The sequence below is a fragment of the Anabrus simplex genome, chromosome 6 (genome assembly GCF_040414725.1).
Source record: "Anabrus simplex isolate iqAnaSimp1 chromosome 6, ASM4041472v1, whole genome shotgun sequence".
Lineage (NCBI taxonomy): Eukaryota > Metazoa > Arthropoda > Insecta > Orthoptera > Tettigoniidae > Anabrus > Anabrus simplex.
In genome coordinates, this window is record NC_090270.1 from 289,479,366 (window position 1) to 289,491,440 (window position 12,075).

The window sequence follows — 12,075 nt, forward strand, 5'->3', positions numbered from 1 at the left end:
GTCGATTGACTTACTCTTTAATCACTTTCCTAACTGGTTCTAATTTAAATCAGGCCCCCGTATTTAAGTTTACATAGATCTAACATCTACACTACGTTGAATAAGCTTCTACTCGAGTTATTCTGTACGCGTAATCTGCTGTTGCGCGTTATTATTATTATTATTATTATTATTATTATTATTATTATTATTATTATTATTATTATTATTATTATTATAGACAATTTAGCTATCTAAAATACGTAAATTGCTGATTATTCATTGGATGTATTCGCATGTTGTGTTCTACTTCTAGTTAGTTTTCATTTTAGCAATTGGCAATGCATACCACTAACAGCAGTAATCCCTCTGACCATTGCAATACTTTTCCTTGTGACACTTCCCCTTCCCCGCCCATCCCTCCAACCTGTCTACCTGCTAGTCCATTGACCCGAACCCCACCCCTTGAAGCTACAACACACATTCTCCAGTCAGCCCTAAATAGACATAAAAGCGCACTTCACATATGTCACCTTAATGCCCAGAGTTTAGTTTCTCAAACTCGTATAGATGAACTAAAAGCGATTTTCATTTCCACTGTCCTTTGATATCATCTTATGCAGTGAAAGTTGGTTGGAAGTCAAACTTCAAGCTAAGAATCTTGAATTACCTGGCTACTGCTTCTGAGGAATGTCAGACTTGGCAAAGGGGGAGGTGGGGTCTGTGCTTTTGTCTCTTCGCGCTTGAAACCTCAAATTATCTGTCAGTCGGCTCAACAGTACGAGCGTAAACCTGAGTACATGTTCATAGAGATACAGGTCGCTACTGTGAAATGCTTGGTAGGTGTAGTATACAAACCGCCTAAAGCTCGCCTTCTGAATGACTTAGAGACTGATATTAACAGACTGTTACCTATGTACGAACATTTTATAATGATGGGAGATTTTAATACAAATGTTCTAGATCCAGATTCTTCCGAAGCCACCCATCTATTGAATACGTTTCAGGCATGCAGCATGGCGGTCCTCCCACTTTCTCCCACTCACCACACTAAAACTTCACACACACTACTGGACCTAATAGTAACGAACAACACTGACAGAGTATTACATCACGGCCAGACATCTGCTCCCGGACTGTCAGCCCATGACATCATCTTTATGTCTTACGCACTGCAATGCCCTAAACTTAAACCTAAGTATGTGACTTACCGAGACTATAGCCGTATTAACCACGAAAAATTATTGGAAGACGCATTTTCGATGCCGTGGCAGGAGATAACTCATAAAATAATATTGACGACATGGTCACCACTTTCAATAACATGATACTACATATTTTTGACAAACATGCCCCTATACGAACAGCACGCGTCTGTAAAAGACTCTCCCCGTGGCTAAATGATGATATTGGAGCAATGATGGCTAAGCGGGATGCAGCTCATAGGAAATGTAAACATTACCCGACAGCGGAAAACTTTACCTATTACAAACGACTACGTAATAAAACGACTCAGACAGTAAGAAACGCTCGACTACGGTACGCCCATGACCTTATAAAACCTGACGTAAGACCCGCTACTTTATGGAAGTCAATCCGCCATTTTGGACTAAATAAACCGGACAAGGTAGACGATTTGGAAGTTTCTCTTGATGAATTGAATAATCACTTCGTATCCTCCCATGTACAATTAAACAAAGAAGCAAAAGAAAATCTTTTGTGTGCAAATTACAACACACCACCCGTAGGCAGAGACAAATTTTATTTTAGTTATGTCTCACCCCTTCAAGTGAAAGCGGCTATCATGCGAATTAAAACTAAATCGACAGGGGTGGTCAATATATGTATTATAATGCTAAAGAAAATTAGCGACGCTATTATTCCAGTATTGACATTTATATACAATTTCTCCCTTCAAAATATTGTATTTCCAACTGTCTGGAAAATGACCCTGGTGCATCCTTTACCAAAGACAAAATCTCCTAGGCTAAACAGTGACTACAGACCTATAAATATACTGTCAATAGTAGCCAAGGGACTCGAACACATTGTGCATAATCAAATTACCAACTATCTCAACGACCACGACATATTAGACCCACACCAGTCAGGTTTCCAACGCAATCACAGTACATGTACTGCCTTACTAAGCGTGACTGACGATGTAAGACTGGCTATTGAGGAGCAAAAACTGACTATCCTAGTATTATTGGACTTCAGCAAAGCATTTGACTCTGTAGACCATGAGCTGCTCCTATCTAACCTTTATCACCTAGGGTTCTCCTACAGTGCTCTGAGATGGTTGGAAGCTTATTTAGATAGATAGATAGATAACTCTTTATTGCCACCCTAGTTTGCACCATCGGTTACAGACAATAAAGAGCATAAAATACACATGAACCCAAAAAAACCAAACAAAACAATATAAACCAAACAAAACAAAACAATATAAACTAACATACTATTATATATAATATAAAGCTCTAACTATCTACACTAAAACTATTAACTAAGAACCCAAAAAAAAACCGCACAAAATAATATAAACCAAACAATACAATTACTATCTACTCTACTTATTTAGTGGTGTCAATGTCGGGGGAATCCAGCCTAACACTGCACCAACTTGTCTAAAACTATTGAGATGCCTCTGGTATGCGAGGAACTCCTCCGCATGTAAGGGCATCCCCTATCTACTCTCTACAGCTAACTATACATAAAAAAATTAAATAAAAAACGTCGGCTGCATGCGGCATTCCCTGTGAGGAGAGAGCCATCCCACCCTGGCCGCTTCAGCCACTCCTCCCGGGTTAGATATTACCCCCACCTATAACTCGTACTTCTCTCCTCATCTTACGTGGCGAATCGTAGAGGCGGTTTCCGGTCCATCATACGATCCGTCACGTATTTATCTACTGCTCCGCCTATAATCGTGTCGTCTTACTGCCACCATCTTGATTCACTTGTTATTCTGTGAGCGGACATGTTTCCTCATTCACCTAGGGATGGGACTGTACCATCCCACCCGTCTGTCTCTTATACCCCTCGCCCCTTGCATCCCCCATCTTCCCCTCTTACTCTTCCTAGCCTCTGTCCATCTCTCTTATAATACTTATTCGCTAACTACTAACTACTTTCCACTATACCGTATAGTTAATATTTATACACTATATACAAACGCACTTGTTGACAATTTCCAGTTCCTTGCTCATCGCTTTTCTTTCTTATTCATGCGTCTCTTGAACTAAAGCTACTTCCTAATTGCATTTTTTTAAAAAAATAGTTTAACTTACAAATTAACCACGGAATTGCCACAGAACAAGTCTGTCTTTTCCTTGTTTCCTCACATCACTTATCAATCCTTTCCATCTCTAAACAGTCCAACAGTTCCTCTTCCTTACGCCACGCATTACTTCTTAAAATTTTTAAGCCAGAGTTTAAAATTATCTACTATTATGTTATCCAAACACCTTTCTTGTCCACTAACCCTATCATTCATATTCTAACACTGTTTACAAATGTATTTGTTGACAATTCTATAGCTCTTACGAGTCTTAGACTAAAACTAAAAAACTACTCTAATTTTTTTTTGAACTTAAATCTTAAACCATCGAATTGCCAACAATCAAACCTGGCTTTCCCTTATTCCTTCTCTTTCTTCCGCTTATTTCCGTTTCTAAACAGTCCAACAGTTCCTCTTACTCACATCCCTCGTTGCTTTATTATTCTTTTTTTTCTAACATTAACTACCACCTCCGTTCTCTCACACATGCAATCCTCTCCAAATATATACAAATCTTCTTTTCATCATACAATCAGATTGTACTTCAAACTCCTATTATTGTCTTCAATTTTTATATAACCTAGCAGTTTCGTCTACCTCCTTCATCTCCTTCCTCTGTAACCCTCTTTTACCCCTTATTCTCTTAATTTCTTTATAAATCTCATTCTAACCATATTTAAATATTTCGAAATATTTGTTCCTCTTCCCCATTCTCTGGCCAGCCAAACCGTCATCTTTTCAATTTTTTCTACTTTTTCTATCTCTTTTTTACTCAACACTTTCTTTTTCAACTCTTCTAACTCCCTACATTCGATGAATATATGTAGGTCCGACCATTTTACTCCACACAGAATACATCTACCTGCATTTTCTGTACCAATCCACCCTCTGTTTGTAGGAGTTCCAAAAATCCACCAGTATAGACCTCTCTTGCCCTTCCGGTCCTCCACTTCGATTATCGGGTTCATGATTTCTAACAATTTATTAAATACTGATAGTGAGGCTCTTTCTCTACATTCCATTATTAAACTCTGTCTCTCTATATCGGCAACTCTCCTTATAACCCTTCTCCATACCCATTCTTTCTTTTCTCTCCACCTCTCATATCCTGTATCTCCTAACCCCAGTTTTCGTAATTTATTTTTGCACTTATTTACCCAATACCTCTCGTTCTCCATATTTTTCTGGAACCTATATGTGTCTTGTACTAAATCCCCTCCCTTCCCTTCTTCCAATCTCATCCAATACTTCATCACCCTCTTGGCTATAGTAGTGTCTATCGATTCTTTACATACTAATCTAGCCCCCACATTTGCAGTACAGTTTGGGACTCCCATGATAATCTTACTAAATTTCGCCACCACCTGGTTTAGTTCTTTTCTATTTTCCTCTAATCCCCATATTTCTACCCCATATAACATTTTTCCTTTGACCATTGTTTGGAACACCAATCTCTGTATTTTGTACTTTATATCCGGAAATTTATTTTCTAATATCCCCACTACTGCCAGTGCTCCCCTCCCTTTATATCTGGCTCTTCTAATCTGATTTTCCCACGTGCCGTTACTACTAATTATAACTCCTAAATACTCCATTTTTTTCTGGTCTGATTTCTTGCTGCTCGACTGTCCAGAATTTCTTTTCTTTTTTGGCTTTCCTCTTCCTACATATCATTATCTGCGTCTTCCGTACATTTATCTTGAGTGCCCATCTTCTAGTATATTCCACTACCTCATTTAGTCCTTCCTGCAACCCCTTTGCTGTTAATGCCAAGATCAATAAATCGTCTGCAAATAGCAGCCCCGGTATCTCCCTCTTCCCAATCCAAGGGCATTGCCATCTCTCGCCTCCATGTCTATCCAATATATTATTTATAAACAGTAGAAATAATATGGGTGATAGCTTACAACCCTGCCTCACACCCCTTTTCGATTCAATACACTTACTCAACCCACCCCCTTTTAGTTTAATCATCACCAATACTTTCTCATATATTCCTTCTATTGCCATTCTCATTTTTACCGATAACCCAACCTCTCTTAATCTAGTAAATAACGCCTCTCTATTCACTGCATCAAAGGCTTTCTCTAAATCTACTGCTGCTACATATAATCTCTTCCCTGCTATTTTCACATACTTCGTAATTAAAGTATCCAAAATCCATATATTATCCACAGTATTTTTCTCTTTACGAAATCCATTTTGATAGTCCGAAATCCTTCCATATTTCTCTGCCCAATTTTTAATCCTATTAGCTAAAATTCCTGTATATACCTTCGACAGCGCGTCCAGGAGTGTTATTCCTCTATAGTTGTTTGGATCACTTCGACTTCCTTTGTTCTTATATATAGGACAAAGTACTCCTTTTCTCCACTCGCTAGGAAATTTATTCGTTTCCCATATCTTGTTAAAAAATTTCACCATCACTTTCAACATTACTTCATTTGCTCCTACTTCCTTCCATATCCTGTTAGTAATACCATTTGCCCCACCCGCTGTTTTGGTTTTTACTTTACTTAACACCCTAACTATTTCCTGACTTGTTATCTCCTCATCTAGTAACTGTACTCCTGTTTGTACTTCTTTTACAATATACGTCTTTTCCATACCCCCCTGACCTTCTCCCCTCCCACCCAAAAGCTCTGTAAAATATCCTATCCACTCATTTTCTGTTATCATTGTTCCTCCCCCTGTCGATCTAGATCTCTTTATCTTATTTATAGTTTCCCAAACCCTATCAAATCTTTTCTCTTTGCAATACCTGTTCACTCTCTCAGCTTCCGCCTCTTTCCAGCACTTTTTTTCTCATTTAGTAACTTCTTGTAATCTCTTCTTAATTTACAATAATCCTCTCTTTTCCCTTGTTCCCCTCCTTTCTTGAAGTCCGCTAGAGCTGTCATTACAACCATTCGTTTCCTCTTACACTCTTCATCAAACCACCCCGCGCCTATGTTTCTGTCTATCTCTTCCCTTATTCTCACTTTCTTACCCACCTTCCATACTGGGCGTTCTATTAGTTTTAAAACTTCATCCACATCCCCTCCTTCCAACATCCTTTCACTTTCAACCCTTATACTTTCTTCACTCTCTTTTAACTCTGTTCCCAATCTCTCGATCGTGGTATCATTCCAAATGTACTTCCATCCCTCCTTATACCTATCTCTTTTTCCTACCCTTCTCTTCACTCCATCATACTCCCCCCTTAATTTTATCTTGATGGGCATATGTTCTGTTATCACACATTCTGTCACCTCAAAACTTATTATCTTCTTTAGAGCTATTTCCGTGCTAACTCCTATATCTACTACACTCCCGCCCTTCGATGAGATGAATGTCAGTTCACCATTACTATCTCCCTTCATCCACCCATTTAAAATATATAATTTTTCTATAGCACATAACTCTAATAATCTTACCCCATAGCTATTTATATCTTTGTCTTTACTATTTCTTCTGTACTCACTCACTTCCTTATCCTCTCTCCCATAATCGGGTACCCTATTACTCACTCTTGCATTCCAATCCCCTAACAATACCATTCCATCTTCCACATATAATCCTTTCATTTTGTTTATTTCTTCAATCAGTTCTTCAAAAAATGTTTTATTAGCATAAGTTGAGTCTTTAGGATGGTTGTATAATAGAGCCAGGCAAATTGCCTCCTTCGCATCATTTCCCATTTTAATTCTCAGCCATACCACCCCTTCTACCTCATTCTGTATTCTCTCTACTCTCTCTACTAACTCATTTTTTATTAAAACTGTTATCCCACCCGGATTTCTTCCCATTCTCCCCCTTTTTTCTTTTATCACGTTGACTACTCTATACCCATCCCATTCAATTTCTATCCCTTTTCCTAACCACGTCTCTACTAGGGCAATAATCTCATACTCCTTTACTGTTTTCTCCAATTCTTTATTCCCTATTTTCCCCATCAACCCCTCAATATTCCACAACCCTATCGCCATCTCTAGTTATTTATTCCCTCCCACTCTTTGCACCTGTGCTTCTCCATTTCCACCTCTACTCCTTGTCACTCTTCCCTGTGAGTCCTCTCCAGAACTCTCCTCGTTCTCTTTTCTCCCGTCATCCTTCCCTTTCTCCATACCTACGCCTTTTTTCTTTCCCCACAGATCTTTCAAACTTAATGATCTTTCCTTATTTAGCGCCTGTCTTTTTTCCATTTTATTTTCAGTGTTCCTTTTACTCGGAGAGGATGCATTCTTACCCTGCCTACTGTTACCTTCATTCACAATTTTCACTGTACTCCTCACCAGTTGTGGCACATTACTTGCTTCCTCCATCTCTGTGTTGTGATGACTCTTCAAGGACTCTCCATTTCCGTCCACCTGGTTGCTGGCACTGCTGTTCAGCACATCCCTACTTCCCGCACCTGATGTGATGTGGACTTCGCTCACTTCCGTAATATCACTCCTTTCTACGTCACTGACCTTCCTTGCTACTTCCACTGTTGCCAAGGACACGTTCTGCTGCTGTTGGTGTTCTTCATCAAGTTTTTTCAGCCTTCCCGCCCCCCACACTCGATTCCACCATCCGTTTCCAACCATCAGCTGCTGCCCTCTAATATATGCCTTAAGACCTTGTTTTCTTGCCTCTCTTAAATGTTTATTCAGAATTCTGTTCTTCTCTATGGCTTCCCTGTCCATCTCCCGTTTTATCCACACTTTCTCTCCTTTCAGATTACTCGAATTTCTTATTACAATGTCCGCCATCAGTGTCGATAGTAATTTCACTCTAATTGGTCTCTTACCTTTCACTCTTCTCACACGCTGTACATCGTCAATATCAACTTCACTGAAGTTGATCTTCATCCTGTTCTGGATAACTTCTACCACTTTGTACACTAGTTCAACTTTAGACTCTCTTTCTTCTTCTTGGACACCGTATATGAAGATATTTTTTCTTACGTTGTCTTGTAAACTCTTCTCGACTGCTCTCTTCGTTTCTCTCAGGTCCCACTCCAGGCTTCTTACCTTCTGCTTCAATAGGTCTAATTCATCTTTATTACACCCTTCCTCTTCCAAAAACTCCTTTACATCTTCTTTGACACTCAATTTTAGGTCCATAAATTCCCTGGATAACTCTCGGAACATTTCTTTTATTTGCTCCGTCTGACAAGCCTCTCTTATCATCTCTCTAATCGCCTCGTACTCTTCCCATCCAATGGAACCTACTGGACCTGGGCCGGGATTAATCTCTACTCCTCCTATTATCAGCAACACCATCACCACCGCCGCCACCAGTAACGTAGCCACCATCTTCCTTTTTTCACCCTTTAACTCCATTCTTGTTTCCATTCTGCTTCCCTTTTTACAGTTCCATCTGCCGATCGCTATCCTATATTGTGTCAACGTGATACCCATTGCTCCGCGCTCCACTCAGCACATCCGCTCAGCTCACTGTCTCACAGACGACTGGTCGAAGCTTATTTAAACGAACGTCAACAACGTGTCATCAATCAAGGTGCATTTTCTACGTGGCAATATGTAAAAAGAAGTGTCCCACAAGGGTCAACCCTTGCTCCTTTGCTATTTTCTATCTATATCAACGACCTAGCTAATCAGCTGACACATTGCAGACGTCACATCTATGCTGACGACGTACAATTGTACATCCATGCAAAACCAACAGACGTTTTGACAGCAATCGAGAATATTAACATGGATCTAGAGGCCATAAGTAAATGGTCTTACCAGCATGGACTTATTTTGAACCCAAAAAAGTCCCAAACTATAGTAATTGCCCATCCATGACTTATTTCCGACAATTTCCGTATGTCCATCCCCGACGTACAACTTCAAAATCAAGTTTTGACCTTTTGCAAGAGCGTAAAAAATCTCGGAGTAACCATTGACCAGCACCTATCGTGGACGGATCAGATAATATCTGTGAGTAGACGAGTTTTTGCTACGTTGCACACATTAAACAATTTCAAATTTACTTTTGCGTTCAGTTTAAAGAAGGAACTAGTTGAAACCCTCGTTCTTCCAATATTCGATTATTGTGACGTAGTTTACAAAGATGTGAAAACCGAGCTTCGAGATAAACTACAACGTGCACAGAATGCCTGTGTAAGATTTATATGTAATCTGAAATTTTCAGATCATGTTACCCAGTCTTACGTCGACCTCGGATGGCTACGCCTTGAAGACAGACGCAAGCTGCGTACCCTGACTTCATTGCACCAATCCTTACCTTAAAATCCCCATCTTACCTGTATGAACGATTTCATAGCCTTTCTGAACATCATGATAAAACCACCAGAGCGCTGAGCTCGACATTGCTCGCTATTCCTAAGCATAAATCCTCAACCTACAACAATTCCTTCACTGTTGTGGCAAGCCGTGAATGGAACTTCCTTCCGCAGGAGGTCAGAGGGATATCAAACCACGGAAGATTTAAAAGTATGTGTTCAAAATATCTCTATGAAACGAGCTCGTAGTACGACAGTCTTCTTTTATTTCTTCTTCTTCTTCTTCTTCTTCTTCTTCTTCTACTTTTTCTTCTTCTTCTTCTTCTGTTCATTCTTCTTCTCCTCATGGTCCTTCTTCTTCTTCTTCCTCTTCTTCTTCTTCTTCTTCTTCTTCTTATTCATCAACAGTGTTAGAAAGTTCTCAGTTGTGGTTTCCTGCATAGTTATCCTTATCCCTATCCCCATTTGGCAATGTTTTTCATCCACAGTAAACACATGAAAACTGAACATTCGTCAATGTGATATACTTCTGGAAATGGACAAATTAATTGTAAATATTAGTAGGTTTATCTATATTATTATTATTATTATTATTATTATTATTATTATTATTATTATTGAAATTGTAATTCGTTCTTTGTTGTATGTTAATTTCTTCGTAGGAAGCAAAATCTTAATTTATATTGTGTATTATAATAGTTATTTTTATATACAGCAGGATAGCATAGTACCGTATTGATTTGTTTCTGTCTCTTTTTTCATTTATTCAGTATGTTACATGTTTTTATGTTAATTATGTATTTCTCTGGTTAAGTGTAAGACAGGGACACGTGTCCATAACTTTGCCACTTAAAATAAATCTATCTATCTATCTATTTCCCTCTTAAATGAATTTATAATGAAATGTAGAGGACTATGATTTAGGCGAGATTGTAATATTTTTCTTTAAGCCTAAAGTGTAAATGTTTGTAAAATTAAATGAAATAATGCCATGAATATGCTGTAAGATTGAACCAATTATGTGAAGAGTTATGTTGTAAATTGTAAACTTTGGACAACTCAAGAGATCACTTAATCTTCATTCGAGATAAATTATTCTTGGGAATTTATTGTTAATCATTTTATTAAATGATAAGATTTTAAACAGAAAATTAGCATTTGTATGTAAAATTAATTAATTGATTACATGATGAAGAGTCGACTCACTAGAAGGATAATTATTTTCATTTATTGAGAATTCACTTAGCGACTTGAGCTCGGTTTATATTTTACTGTTGTTGTTTATTTCAATTCTATATCACTGATAATTAAAATATGATTATTTTACTTATTCTTAGTTGTTAGTGTTTATTTCGAGGTTTGGAATTTCTCTTGAAATTCCTCTTTCTATTCTGATAATCCATTAGACACATGTACGGTCTACCACAGTGGACTGTCTCATGCGATCTGCTAGCATACAAGTACAGTATAATATATTAGGTACGAGGATAGAGGGAGAAGAAACTGATGTCAACATCTAGGTGCTATAAATTAGCAAGTTTCCTTAACACGTAAAATTAAACCTTCATGGTAATGAAAAAAAGAAATTGACAACTACTTGGTTTTAAAAGTATGAGCCATGTGTTTATGTGAGTTGAAATTTCTGTAGATGAAGCTTTTTTCCACTTTATTACATTACTCAGGAAGTAGAGTAATGTGTACTAGGTGAAGGGTACTTACAAGTTCAGCAGCGTTCACGAGAAAAGTTTGACCCTGCATTAGATGAAGTGCGTGTTAAAGTGGAGCTTTGAAGCTGCAAGCATCACACGTTAAAAATTCTTCTTAAATCAAAAGTTTTGAGACCTGAGGAATTACATATTTCCTGATTAAATCATAGGTAGTAAATCCTTTCTACAAATATACCATATTATTTTTATTCCTTCTGGGTTTGACCGGGCTAGTTGGCCGTGCGGTTTGGGCCGCGCATCTGTGAGCTTGCATCCGGAATATAGTGGGATCGACCTCACTGTCAGCAGACCTGAAGGTGTTTTTTCCTCGGTATTCCATTTTCACACCAGGCAAATGGACGTACGCAAATAGGATATGGGAGCGGTCAGGTGGCGCTGTTGTCGATGTGTAGTGTGCATTTGACGGGCATCCATTTGGGAGTGTTGTTGCTGTATGGCGTTGAAGTGAAGATAGTCGATTTTACCGCTCTAAAGCGTGTTTTCAAAAGGTGATCAGCGTTCGTGAATTAAAGTCAAGTTTATCCATGGCAGAAGTGGATCAGTATGCTATCGAGTATACTATGAAACCTGTGGCGAGAATGTATTACCGTATAGGACGGTCACGATGAGTCAATGCGTTTCGTGCGGGTCGGAATGAAGTCGTGGATCACTCTCCGTACTCACCTGACATGAGTCCTTGTGACTTTCACCTGTTCCGAAGTTGAAGGAACCCCTTCGACGCCGCCGATTTCCTGACGTGGCATCTGCACTTAGCTCAGTAGAGCGCTCCGTCGTTGTGATAAATGGAGGATGCCTTGTCAACGGTCCCCAACGGCTTCTCTACATTTTGTAAAAGGTAATATACTTTGCGGATGGCTACACTGAAGGAATGT